This window comes from Aptenodytes patagonicus, chromosome 8, assembly GCF_965638725.1.
Source record: "Aptenodytes patagonicus chromosome 8, bAptPat1.pri.cur, whole genome shotgun sequence".
NCBI lineage: Eukaryota > Metazoa > Chordata > Aves > Sphenisciformes > Spheniscidae > Aptenodytes > Aptenodytes patagonicus.
In genome coordinates, this window is record NC_134956.1 from 15,800,165 (window position 1) to 15,813,612 (window position 13,448).

Genomic DNA, 13,448 nt, shown 5'->3' on the forward strand with positions numbered 1-13,448 from the left:
GTTTCTTTTTATATTCCCAGTAAGAACAATGATTTTTATCTCCTTTATTGCATAACTACAAGCTGCTGCTGCATAACAGTTTATATTTCAACAACTTTAGTGTTTCACTGAGCCTTCACAATCTCTAACATATTTAAGGTCTGGAAAAATGTCTGTAATCCACTAGGTATGCCTAATTTCCCCCCCCCCCCCCCCCCCCGCAAACAGTTGCTAATACAAATATTGCATGTGGATCATTCAGTGCATTTTTAATACTTCATCTGACATCCTTACCAAAGCTAATTTAATGGAAGATCATTTCGTATAAAGAAGAGTGCATCTAGAATGATTCATTATTTAAATTTAAAAAGATTTTGTTCAAGATTATCTTTTCAAAAGAAGACTCTATGGGAACTTCATATTTCGGCCTCTGTTAAAAGTTTTAATCTTCTGATAACAAGGCTATCTATCAAAAGTTTCAACAGCAAACAACAATAATATCGCTCATGGCAATACTCTGTCACTTGTATATAGACAAATCTATTAATCAAATTAAAAGCAACGACAATACAATACCATGTTACAACTACCGTGGTATGCTTTAAATGATGCTTTAAACTTTGATGGAGTGATGACATCAGTGGACATCGGAAGGGCTACAGATGTCGTCTATCTGGACCTCTGTAAGGCCTTTGACACGGTCCCCCACAACATCCTTCTCTCTAAACTGGAGAGGTGTGGATTTGATGGGTGGACTGTCCGGTGGGTGAGGAATTGGTCAGATGGATGCATCCAGAGGGTAGCGGTCAACAGCTCAGCGTCCAGATGGAGACTGGTGATGAGTGGCGTCCCGCAGGGGTCCGTATTGGGACCGGTACTGTTTAATATCTTCATCAATGCCATAGACAGTGGGATCGAGCGCACCCTCAGCAAGTTTGCAGACGACACCAAGCTGAGTGGTGCGGTCAACACGCCAGAGGGACGGGACGCCATCCAGAGGGACCTGGACAAGCTCGAGAAGCGAGCCTGTGTGAGCCTCATGAGGTTTAACAAGGCCAAGTGCAAGGTCCTGCACCTGGGTCGGGGCAACCCCCGGTATCAATACAGGCTCGGGGATGAAGGGCTTGAGAGCAGCCCTGCCAAGAAGGACTTGGGGGTGCTGGTGGATGAAAAGCTGGACATGAGCCAGCAATGTGCGCTCGCAGCCCAGAAGGCCAATCGTATCCTGGGCTGCACCAAAAGGAGCGTGGCCAGCAGGTCGAGGGAGGGGATTCTGCCCCTCTGCTCTGCTCTGCTGAGACCTCACCTGGAGTACTGCGTCCAGCTCTGGAGCCCTCAGCATAAGACAGACACGGACCTGTTGGAGCGGGTCCAGAAGAGGGCCGCGAAAATGATCAGGGGGCTGGAACACCTCTCCTATGAAGAAAGGCTGAGAGAGTTGGGGTTGTTCAACCTGGAAAAGAGAAGGCTTCGGGAAGACCTTATAGCAGCCTATCAGTACTTAAAGGGGGCTTATAAAAAAGATGGCGGCAGACTTTTTAGCAGGGCCTGTTGCGACAGGGCAAGGGGGAACGGCTTTAAACTAAAGGGGGGTAGATTTAGACTAGATATAGGGAAGAAATTTTTTACGCTGAGGGTGGTGAAGCACTGGCCCAGGTTGCCCAGAGAGGTGGTGGATGCCCCATCCCTGGAAACATTCCAGGTCAGGTTGGACGGGGCTCTGAGCAACCTGGTCTAGTTGAAGATGTCCCTGCCCACGGCAGGGGGGTTGGACTAGATGACCTTTAGAGGTCCCTTCCAATCCAGACTAGTCTATGGTTCTATGAAATAAAGCTCCTGAATGTATTCAATCTTGCAGAAAACATGTACCAAAAAACCCCCAAAACCAGATGCAACATTTCTAGTACAAATAGGAATATTTACATTGTCAACAATTGTTAAAATAAACACTGTTAACATCACATCTTTAAGGCTCTAGCTAATGTGTTTCATACAGTTATCCTTTATCCTATAGTGTGCACTCTTTTTCTTCATGCTTTTCAGAAAGTTTTCTTTAACATATTTTAACCAGCTATGGAATGCAAGTATCCTAATTTAGGGAACACTTTCAAACATTTTTGTGATGTCTTCTAGCAACCATTTCTGTGCTTGTGCTTCTATCACTATGACAGAAGGCCTGAGAACAAGTAACTGAAGCCACAAAACCATTAGCAAATTCCTCTAACAACTCACTGACGCCCAATGGCAGGATTTTTATCCAGAAATGGCAGATATACAAATTGTTTGACCATATACCATCACCTTCAAGCCCAATCACTAAGACCACAATAGAAAATTAATAAATAAATTACCAAAGCAGCAGCTACTATTTTACTCCAAAGTTAAGGAGTATATTTTCTGAAAAGAAATATTAAGAAGCAGCTTGGCTTGATAGACAGGCCCAGTAGGTGTTTGGTCTACTATTTAGTACTGCAAAAGCACATCTTAGCAATTATATCTTCTATTTTAAATACACTGTTATAGGAAACAGCAGGCAAAACTGCAGAAAAACTGAATGGCTGCAACAATGCTGTTACTTAAATTTATATTTCTCGCTTTGGCAGTACATATTCGGAGTATTATCAAAATAGAAAAACAATGCTTTTCCATGTATTTGGGAAAGGTTACGTGAAATATCATTATAACATAACGTACAGATCATCACATACTACACACTGTTCTGCAGTCCCTTCAAAATGTCACAAGCATCCATGACTGAACATATCTTCATAACGTCTAAGAGGTCAGAACATTTAAATAAAAGCCTTGATCTTGTAAGAGAAGCGCAACCTATTTTGTTTATTAGGAAGAGAAACATGTACAGGCACTTAAAGAACATTATGTTTCAGAGTTAATATTTTTATAGTAAGTGTTTACATAATGCATATTAACTATGCTGGTGATAAACTTTTTCCCCAAGCTTGGAAGCCAACAAAAAATTCCTATAACTCATATACTCAATAAAAATTATCTTTGCTGTTTCTATTCCTGAAGTACCAATTCAGAGCCTTTAAGACTTACACACACACACTGAAAATGACAATACAATACTGTGACACTTAGAAATACAAGAGAAGCAATTACCATTTTTTAAGGCTTGACAACTCCTTTCTCGGCCTACTGAAACACAGTTTACAGAAAACTAATTTTGTTAGTGATTAAGGAACATTAATATGGAACTTACTCCTCTGTAAGTCAAGAGTCACTGAATACCTAAATACAACAGTGATTGATAATAAATGCATAATGATAACAACCTGTCAGCCAAAGACAGCTGAACTGCAAAAATACATCATTAAGACTGTTGGGAGTTTCTACTTCAACTCTCTTCTGTTGGAAAAGTGTTTCAAAGCAAATGGAATACTTGTCCTCCTATTTTTCTTCTCCTTGATTTCTCTTCCCCAGTATTAGACAACCACAAACTTTAACCATTTGTTCAAAAGCCAAGTATTTTGGGGACTTTGTCTCCTAAAAAGTATAGTTTTTCAACTCAAAGGTGTTAAAATTTAGTTGAAGGTTCAGCAGATAACAAATCAGTAACAAATAAGCAAATCCTGTGAACTTGCATACAAGCAGGGACAGCTCAATAATCTGAAGGGAGTAAGGAAATCTTCAACAAGAGGTAAAGGTAGAAAGAATTTTCTCAAAATAGCATTGTTAAAGGAAACTATAGTGTCAGCTAGTTTCTTTGGGTATTTGTATTTCAACTTCAGAAAGTTATTTCAGGAATCATGCACTTTATGTATTTAAAGTGTTATCAATACTAGAATTTGATGTTTCTCTAAACAAAGCATGTCTAGTATTTTTTCAGGCACTTCTCTAAACTTTACCTCTGAACAATCACCTGTTCAGAGACCGCTTTTTATTAAAAGTTACAATAGGATCCCCTGCTCTCAAGAAAAGGCAGCAAGACTATCTCTAGTTCCATACTAGTATTAAGGCAATTTTTCTTGGCAGAATGAGTTAGTTTTCAGAAAATTTGAGATACAAATCACTGTTTTCTTCATCACAAGATAAAGTAAATAAATTTGCCCTTTCATTTGAAGGTCAGCGTACTGGCTTCAAAGCAATTCATGCACTGGTTTAAAAGAGGTATGAGTGGCAACAGACGACGATAGAGTATATATATAAATTCTGAAGCAATTAATATTCACACTATTTGTGAAAAATCCTGATTTCCAAGGGGTAAGCAAATGTTTCCAGTTAGCCATTAATTTTTGCAAAGCCACCCTGTGGCTTACGATGACTTGAAAGAAAGCACAATCCCTGTGACCCGAACTAAGTGCAGACAACTTATGTGGAAAACCAGGTAACTAGTAAGTTAGAGCTTTCAAGAAATACTAGGCAATGGAAATGACTTCTGTTGGTGTGAACTGCTCTGGACAATACAGCAATGTTCTTTTTATCTCTAAGACCTCTTCTGTGCTGCTCAGTATGCTTGGAATACCCTTCCAAATTCTGTTTATCAAATCTCCATCTCCTTCAAACAATTGCTGACCAAAATGTTTCTGAAACACAGCTTTCATGAAGATGAACAGACATTGGGTTGGGAGACACGTCCTTGACATTAATGTCGTTTGTACAGGTAAGTATGTGGGACTGAACTGTGCCACTTTTTACTCTTTTCCCTCCAGCCATACATTAGAACCCCAACTGCCTGTAACATGCATCAAAAGGCAAAATCCTTTGGGCTCAAACTGATTGTTTTCTGCAACATCTTACGAGTGAGTTAAGATGATAATTAAAGAAGATATTAGGAGCAACTAACTACTCATTTTGGTAACAATTTAACAGAACTCAGGTATAAAGTTAGGACAGTTGTGTTATCATAAAACCAACTGATCAGTATCATACTAATTCTTAAGTGATCCTAAAACTAATCTCATTTTGCTTAAAATTGAGTAATATACGTATTAAAAATCTTAGACTAATAAATGTAATAACTTTTTCATTTTCACTGTACTTTACAATTTTCTTGTACTCTAGACCAACATGTAAACATCTCTCAGTACAAAAAATAAGATTTAAAACTCTAAAACCTGTTAACACTAGTAAATGAAGCATATGTTTAGCTATGAAAACAAAATTACTCTGCTAGAATTACCTTGCTGAAATAAGTCAAGTAAAAACATAACAAAAAAAGTGGATTTTGACATTTCATATTTTGTTGAATACCATTACTGCACAAGCAATCACTGTCTCTTACATATAAATTAACAGCCTACCATCTGTCAAGTGTTCAGATAATCACAGGGTTTAATGCACAATATGGTTATTAGAATGTGACCTGACAAAAAGAAAAAGAACACAACCTAATTTGGACTATGAAATCTATGATCTCACTTGCAAATGACAGTTTGACAAGCTATTATTCTGCATTTTCACTTCTACAGTAAAAGCAATTTTACGCATACGTAATTCTATTAGTCATACAGCCAACTGCCTGTGGAAGATTACTTCAAACTATAAAATTTGCTTGGTCATTCAGGATTTTGAACTTACACAAATATTTGCACCATGAATAGGAATGTAATGATCTGTATATACACACCTAGGAATAAAACACAAGTCACTACTCAAAATAATCCTCTGTGATGCTACCATTAACTGTAACTACAGACTTCCCATGTAGATTTTCAAGAAAGCATGAAAAAAGTCATTAAACCCATTACCTACCTATATATGAACTGACATCAGCTGTGTCAGAATTACAGTGTACAGACAGTTCTGTATGCAATCTGTTTCACATGCAACTGTGTCATCTGCTAAGAAGCACCATTAACGATTACTTTTATTTAGAATATTACTTACTTACTATCTTTATGGCTTATTCCACTTGCAATACCTTGTTTTCGCCAAGGTAAACATTACTGACAGTTTTGTCTACTCAAGACCACTAAAAAAAAAAATACTATTACTGTCTACTAACAGAGAACTATACCTGGCAAGCCTCGTGTGCCCATGGCACCCACATTTTCCAATGACTCAACTGCATTGTTAATGCTGCAATAAAATATATTTCCAAAGGATACACTCAACGATCGCTTCAAAGTGTAAACTACATGCTTGGGAAAGGTGAAATTACGTCTGCAGGAAAAAACAAACAAACAAAACATTCTAAGAAGGTGACACAACAAAAACAAACCACAACAACAACAAAAGAGAGTTCAACACAAACAGTTTTATTACCTGCAGAACTTCAGCAGGATAACAACTATGTAATAAGTAAACCCAACAAGTGAGGTAAATTATATTTCTTTACGTTTGCCTTCACTCAGCCTCTATAGTTTTAACTTTCATGTTTTCTTTAGTCATAAAAAATTATGTGTTTTCCTGTCATGTTGGCTCAATACGCTTGTGAGTCAGTGCACTGAAGCCTCTGCAGTAGAGAATCATGGGATCATCTTGGCGCTATCAAACCCACAGAAATGAAATTTAAGAACAGTGTGATAGATTTTTCAATCTTTATTTACACTACACAAGAACTCAGTAATAAAGCATCATGATCTTGCCTTCTTGCCAGAAGGCATGAAAAATCAGATCATGGTTTATACAAGGCCTGTCAGCATTTCAAAGTGCAGTGCTACTTACAGCTATACAAAACAGCTCTTACTAGACAGAGGTCTGCCATTCTGATTACCAGTTTCTACCAAAAGGGAAATAAGAAAAAACAAGAACAAACCATGAGGAAGGAACACTTAGACTACCTCATTCAGGTTCAGTTTTACATGTAGCAAAAGATTTTCCCTATTAAATGCCAGAAAATATCAGTTGTACAAGATAAACATCACAAAGTACCATTTTCCAAAGCACCTGAGCAACCCACGAGCCTTATCCTTGTTTTGAAAGGCCACACAATCTAATTACCACAGGCCACTAAACTCTCAAACATCTAATAATGCAAATAGTGGGATTTATAAGACACGCTTAGCTGCATCATCCAAACCTGTAATTGCTTTGTGAAACTGGTTCCTATGTACTGGTGAGCCTCCAAGATTGCCTTCATGGGTAAGTTACTATGATAAACAAAGGTAAGAATAATCACGATACAATCTACTAATTCTCTGGATGTCTCTTAGTGTGTAGCAAGTGTGAGGTAGTACAAACAAAAGCATCTTATGTTAGTGTGCTCTACAAATGTTTACCTGGGGAATGACTACAAAGTAACCACCAAGCAGTAAATTCAGTCTCTCTTACTGTTCATTCAATTAATGAGGTAAAAAAAGTGTTAACTTTATTGAAAGTCAAGCCTCTCCCAAAACTGGAATTTAGGCACTTTAGTCAGTTGGGTGTATCTGAAAAACTTAACTGTTTGGAAGATTATTCCTCCCTAACAATAACTGACAACTCTAACCAACTTCAGGCTTTAACTAGAAAACACTGCACATCAAATCCCAGCTTATGAGCGTTAGAAAAATTACATGGAATTGTATTTGCCTGGTTATAGTTATTAGGGTTTGACTCCTCAGTGCAGACTTGCATTGAGACTAACACTGAAGTTAACCTTCTATGATGGCTGCTAATTGCTAGCTGCTCAAGTGACTGAAAGCAGATCTACGTGACCACAGCTGCTAAATCACACCTGAACAGCTTTACTGCTGTACATGACACTTGGAACAGAATATAGTTGGTCAGCCTTAAGTAACTGTGCAGATGATGATTTTAAGTTGCAACCTTTGGTAGGAAGCCATGAAAATAGCCACAGTCCCAACAGGATGTTCTAGAGACTCCACGTCTCACTTCAGACAAAATGCTTCTGGAATATAGCCTCTGCTGCACTTTTACAATTTACAGCTTGTGCTGGTAGAAGTAGGGCTGGAGAGCAGAGTAAAGACTTCTGGGGCAAAGCCTGCCTGCCTGACTGGTGAAAGGAAAAAGCATCCCACAGACAGTGTAGCTCTCAGGTGAAGGAATAGCAGCAGCAGGGCTTGCCAAAGATTGTTTACAGCAGACAGGTAATTTTGGCTGGGTCTGGAACAGTCACTTCTACTGCACTGTGAGGAACGTCCTCCAGCACCACCCTTGTACCAGCTACTTAAAGAAAGCATGATCCTGGGACAGGCTGCACACTCCAAGAAGGACTGGCACAACACCAGAATGTATGGTGGAGCTACAGAAAGAATAATACCTTCCAGCATTTTCTGCTTAGACCTGGCAAGAATCTCTCTTTATGTACACTAAACAAATCACCTATTCTTTTCTGTTTAGAAGCAGCACACAAACTTTCTTAATTTTGGGGTTTTTTTCCCCCATTTGTTTGGGGTTTTTATCACTACTAGAGTTCTCCAGATAAAGTTCTAAGGATAAAGTTTAGGTATTTAAAATAATTTTCTTGTATTTGTACGTTCCAATGAAGAAATAGTAAAAATGAAAGAGAAGGAAAAAAGAATGTATCAAAACACATCAAAAGCTACTATTTTCAGGATTCTTACTCTTTGAATCCTGCAAACAAGGCTGAGAAAAGGTTATAGGCATCTAGGATACTCTATTTTTACAAACTTTGGTTTTTAAAACAAAATACATTTAAAAGATACTATGTATACATAGGTCTCCCACTTTTACTTTTTTTCCTAAGCAACAGCCACATCAAGATGCATTTCAGTTACCTATGGAAAGGTTTCATTTTAAAGATTCAGTACATCATCTTTTAATTTTCTTTTGTTCAGAGAAAAAACTGTTTTCACAGGAAGTTGATCAAGCTTTTGTGTTTTAAGGTCAATTTGCAAGTTCTTCGGCCTATACTATTCAACAGGGCATTTATATTATTATGATTCACCCATCTCACCTGTCTTCCGTATTCTCTCATGGAAGCATGAAATTGAATACATTAATATCATAATAATTAAATAATCAGAAAGACAATGTAAGTTTTCTTCCTGAAGCATTTAATTTCTCACTAGGCCAAGGTCAGGGGAAGATGAAGATTAATGTCTGATTATCCCAAATAAACCAAAATACAAGAGTAGTGGCTGACCTAAAGTACTGTATTACAACTACCAAAACAAGTGGCAATGAGAACACCTTTGTATACTGTGTAAGGAAAATACTGTAGGTGAAAGGAAGAAAAAAACCACTTTAAAGAGTACCTTTGGTAATCAAAGGAGCTTCATACTTCTCTTCCTCCCAGTATATTCAGCAAATTACATTTGCTTCTCTATAATAATTTCATCCCTAACAAGATCAGAGGAAATGATTTATTCCGCCCCCAGTCTTCCTACATTTGTACGTCATCCTATGGGACACTGATTTTCTGAATTGCTTTTGGCCATCTGATATTATATTACTGCCTTCTGCAGAAGGAGCCAGAAAAGAAAAAAAGGAAAAAAATCAAAATAATTACATTAATGCTGGGAATCAAAGTTTATTGACTTTCCCTTGAGCTATAATACCAAAAAAGCTGGTTACAGAAGTTGCCAACTTATTTAATGATACCACTAACTCCTCCCTGAAGTCGTCAAAATATCTTCTGAAAACATTCTCAAAAAAGTTTTTGATGTACAGTAATACATTAACTCTAGTTCATCTCAATGCTGAAGATAAAGTTACCTGCCTCTGCTCCTTCTACCTGTTTGTGCCTACCAAAACACTAAAAACCATTGTCACTGTAATGAAAACACCCTTCAAGGGTGCTCCGAATTGTGCATTCCTAAGTAAACCAACATCTCATTTTCACATCCCAGGTACGTCCTACTTATTCTACAAAACCTAGGAAAAGTTCTTATTAGAATACAGTTCTAATAAAAGTAAACACCTCATATCCACATGGTAGCTTGCTCTGAAAACTTAAGTTCATAACATGATATTCTGCAGAATGAATGCTCCAGTGGACAGTTTCCATAGCTTATTATCCTTTTTTCAGTTTTCACTCACACTGACCCCTACCAAGCAAAGAGGGCTACCTATACATGTATTTGTTCCAAAAGTTCTCTTTGAAATTGCTAATACTTCTTCCCCAGATGTCCTCCTTTGGAGAGCAGATTTCCTCTCCCAACACTTTTTCTCCTAGACCAATAGTGTCAAAAGCATCTTTTTCCTTCCCTCCCTTTTTTAAAAGGACTTTAAGGTACAACGTCTATTTGCGGGAAAAGGGAAATAGTTTATTAGACAGCTGATAGTGAGAAAAAATGGCCAGAGCTACTTTTTCCGTCAGCAGTGCAGCTAAGATACCAACAAAAGATTTGTCCTTGTATCCTTTACAATACAGCTTATTTAAAACATACTGAAAAAGTACAATAAATAGATTCACAGGACAATGCTGTTGTCAAGTTTTCTGAACACTAACAAAACCAAGAAGTATTTAATTAATTGAAAGAAGAAGCTATAGCTAATCACTTTCTCTTTCAATATAACTGTGAGCATGCTATGGAGTGTTTACAGTAAACCTTTCCCTCCTAAAAAGGCTGGGGCTAAGAATTCATTATTTTTAAATCTAAACAACATACCCTCTTCTGAACAACATGCAATCAAAAAACCCATAAAATATAATATTAGTCTTCACAGTTTTGGATAAAGGAAAGACAGAACTTCTAAAGAACCGAATGAGTGAAATCCTTCAGCAAGACCTCCATTAATAAATCTGTTTCTTTAATTCACTTATATGGTACAAATCAAGTTTTTGGTTTTGTTATCTGGTGATTGAACAAAAGGATTTATGCCAGAACACTCTTGCCAACATATGATACCTGCACATCTGTAATTTAATCTAACATGTTTTAGTAGCAATAGATAGACCCTTTGATGTTATAGTGAATAGGCCCTTTGATACACATCCACAGTCAATCACTGCATAGATCAGTGCACAACAGAAAACTGCTTTGAAAGTTTGGCTTGAATGTAAGATTATTCAAGAAAACTGTTCAAACAAGGTATCATGACATGACAGAACAGAAGAAACAGCTTTCAATAAAGGCCGACGGGCCATGCTTCTTACCTTTTGCAAAGCGATTTGTTCTGTAACATTAAAAGGGGCAACATCAGACAGAACCAACAACCTGGTCAACTGAATCGCTGTCAGTGCCTCCCACTACAGGTAGAATCTCTTCCATTTAAGCATCTATCAGTCCTACGAGAGGAAGTTGAGATATACCCAGGGAGCAATACTCATATTAAATGGGACCAAACTTCTGTACTCTTCCAAAATGTAATCTGGTTTTCTTAATTAAATTAGCTTTTGCCAGTTAGGGGAAAATGAAAAAATTAAAAGTTTCTAAGTTAGGAGAGGCAAAAAATGTATTATAATACTCTCCAGTCAATTGAGAATAGTTTATTCACGACTAAACTTTTATTCTTGTAATTAGTTTTTAAATACATAAGAAAAGGGCAAGTCCTTTTTAGGACCTTTCAGTGTTGTCCAGGCTTGGAAGTCAGCAAAGATTTTCCTGGAAGAAAACTTGTTTGTCAAATTATTTAAACAGCAGCAGCGATTTGCATTACTACAGCATTACCTAGAGGAAAATACTAAAATAAATGTTTCTAAAATACTGACTTAAATAGCATAAAACATATTAATAGGTTCAGATTACCACTATTTTACTCAACATCTCATTTTTATGAAAATAAATATAAGCAGGTTTACCTACCTGCAAGTTTAACAGATTTACCTATATTTTAAATCGTACACGTGAATTATGGTAAGAATTTATGCTCCCTCATACAGACTACAGAACACTGACATGGGGAAAAAGAAGAATCAATTAGCTACCGCAGCTTCTTAGCTCTAACCATAAGTAACAACATTTGAGAGGCAAAAAAGACTACGGCATTACATAACAAGGACATGGCAAAAAGCCATCCTAGCCTTGTAGCACTGAACCCAAGGTTGAGTTTCTCTACAGTGAAGCCACTCCTGAACACTCAGCCTCACTGAAACCACTCAGCTCAGTTTACCTGAGATAGGTCCCCAGGGCAGGGAGGGACAGCTACCAGACACAGTCTTCCAGGAGAGCAGCTGGAACAAACGGTTTAGTTTCTACCTTCTTTGCTCATGTCATTCCATTCAGAATATTAGCAGAGATTCCAAGAAACACTCTTTTCATTTGAAAATGAAGATGGAGGACAATAGTTTGAGACACAAAAATGTGGTGTGGGTTTAAAGATGATAATCAGAAGCTTCTTGAAAATTGTTTAATGAAGAGTAATTTTTTAGAGAGTTGGACTACTGTAGAATTACGGAGTAGTCACTGAACTATTTAGTGATAGCAAAATACTGCAACTTTGATTTAACTTGTTATAAATTTCTATTCTTAAATCTGAAATACTGTAACATACAATACTGCATTTGCAGTAGTATAATTATTTAGATATTAAATTTTATCATCATACCAAAATGGCATTATACACATCTAGTATGGATAAGCAGGAATAATGCCTAATATTATTGCTATAAGTAGCAATAATGAAAATTACAACTTCTAGATATAAATTGGAACTCTCATTGAATTAAGCCAGCTTTTTATGTTGACAGTATACAGTATGAAAGACAAAATTAGAATCTTTATTTAATTTCTACTAAGAGTTCAAAACTGCAATTTCAGAAGTGCTTGATAAAGAATGTCTTTTTTGAAAATTGATTTGCATTAACCTTTTGACAGTCTTCCTAATTCAATTAGTTTAAAGGGTGCCTAACATCTGCAGTGGCATGTACGATCCCTGTTTCTATTCCTAACAAAATTCCTTGCCAGGGTGATGATGTATTTCAGTGGCTTTTCCTTCAGAAATATTTTCATTAAAACAATAAATACATGCTAGAGGTTATACAGCCAAGGGTGGGGTTTTTTGTTTATTTTGGGTTTGGTTTTTGTTGGTTTGTTTTGTTGGGTTTTTTAAAGCATAGTTAAAGGAAAACAGACCCTTTAAAAATAAAAGTTTATTTTCTCATACTTAATGACAAATGATGGCCCTGCCATGCCTAGGATTTTGAGTTCAGCTTTGGGTCTGCTTCTGCTCAAAAGACAGCTGAATGGTTTCAAACATTAGTTTTGTCTTCACCCTGAGGGTACATGAAACGTGGAGGGACTTGAATGTGTCAAGTTTTCCTGCTAAGTATTCAAAGCTCTTTGCTAAATCTTCCTGGTGACTTCAATTCTCTGCAACTGAGTTTGAGTACCTTTAAGTAAGCGATTTCCTAGTAACATCTTTCAGTCTTGCTGCCATCACACAGAAGTGTGATAGTTACCTTTTTAATAGTTTCCATTGGATGAAGCTTTGACAATGTAGGTTTCATTAGTGGACAATTTTAAGACATATACAAAAAATAAACTATGTGATTTCTTCAACTACCTTATTAAATACAAACCATTCCTTTACAAAATATTCAATATGCTAGTGCAAAGAGCATACTGTTTTGCAGTGTTAAGCAACACATACTTACTCAGACCAAGTTTTTTTGTTACTGGTCTTCTAGTGTTAAAAAAGTTAGGCCAGAAGCTTTA

At 37.0% G+C, this 13,448-nt stretch overlaps 1 protein-coding gene across 7 annotated transcripts in view; it reads right to left on the bottom strand.

Moving 5' to 3' along the window:
• FHIT (fragile histidine triad diadenosine triphosphatase) overlaps positions 1-13,448 on the bottom strand; it is a 638,275-nt gene that overhangs the window by 594,580 nt on the left and 30,247 nt on the right. The window contains exon 1 of one of the 7 annotated variants that reach the window (XM_076346537.1): positions 5,830-5,867. The exons of 5 other annotated variants lie outside the window; for them this stretch is intronic. The gene's annotated coding sequence lies outside the window, so the exon portion shown is untranslated. Of the gene's footprint in view, positions 1-5,829; positions 5,868-13,448 lie in introns of those variants that run through there. One more of the 7 variants, XM_076346540.1, reaches the window with a different exon arrangement.